The sequence below is a fragment of the Pygoscelis adeliae genome, unplaced genomic scaffold (assembly GCF_000699105.1).
Source record: "Pygoscelis adeliae isolate BGI_AS28 unplaced genomic scaffold, ASM69910v1 Scaffold208, whole genome shotgun sequence".
NCBI classification, from domain to species: Eukaryota; Metazoa; Chordata; class Aves; order Sphenisciformes; family Spheniscidae; genus Pygoscelis; species Pygoscelis adeliae.
In genome coordinates, this window is record NW_008825290.1 from 1,525,928 (window position 1) to 1,526,675 (window position 748).

The window sequence follows — 748 nt, forward strand, 5'->3', positions numbered from 1 at the left end:
GAAGTTTCCTTTTCACATTCAGCAGTGTTAGTTCATTAGTCCTTCTCTATTTGTTTGCCATCGGGAGGCTGGTAAAACCTGTATGGAATTATGTGTCTCTTATTCCCGTTACGTATCAAAGGATCAAGGATATCTTTGGGGGTTTTTAAAATCCCTAATCATAATTTGCATTCCATGTTTTTTGTATTTTGTTTGCTGTAAACTTAAGAGTGATCTTTGTGATCGGATCAGTGCTTCGAAGTTCCACATAAAAATGCAGTCAAATGCTCGTATCACTGTAAATGCCAGATTGTTTTACTAGAAATTCAGTTATTACTTTATTACAGTAACTGATGTAGATGCATGTCATATGTCTTGGTTACTGATTTGTTTATTTTGCTGTTGATGTAGTTGGTAGATCTCAAAGCAGAACTCTTCCGAAAGCAAGAAGAATTCAAGAAAGAAAAGCTATTGAAAGATGCTGGCATCTTTACAAAGCCCAAAACTTCTAATAAGGTAGAAACATTTTTCCATTGTTGTTTTTGTCATTCTTTCTCCTTAAAGTGAGGAAGTTCATGTTCAAATCTGAATAAATACCGAGAGCTGTGTTGCTATTCAAATGTAAAATCTACATGATGAGGATATTCTTTAAATTTCTATCAACTCACTTCCAGGTGAGATTCTTCTGCACAGCAGAAAACTTATCTCATGCTTATGCCCATCGAAATCATCTCTTAATCTTCATTCCCCAGGGAGCCACAGCTTTTGT

General features: G+C 35.4%; 1 protein-coding gene across 1 annotated transcript in view; it reads left to right on the top strand.

Moving 5' to 3' along the window:
* Positions 1–396: 396 nt before the first annotated feature.
* CCDC174 (coiled-coil domain containing 174) overlaps positions 397–748 on the top strand; it is an 11,379-nt gene continuing 11,027 nt past the window's right edge. Inside the window, 1 exon segment of the mRNA XM_009329935.1 lies at positions 397–495. The gene's annotated coding sequence lies outside the window, so the exon portion shown is untranslated.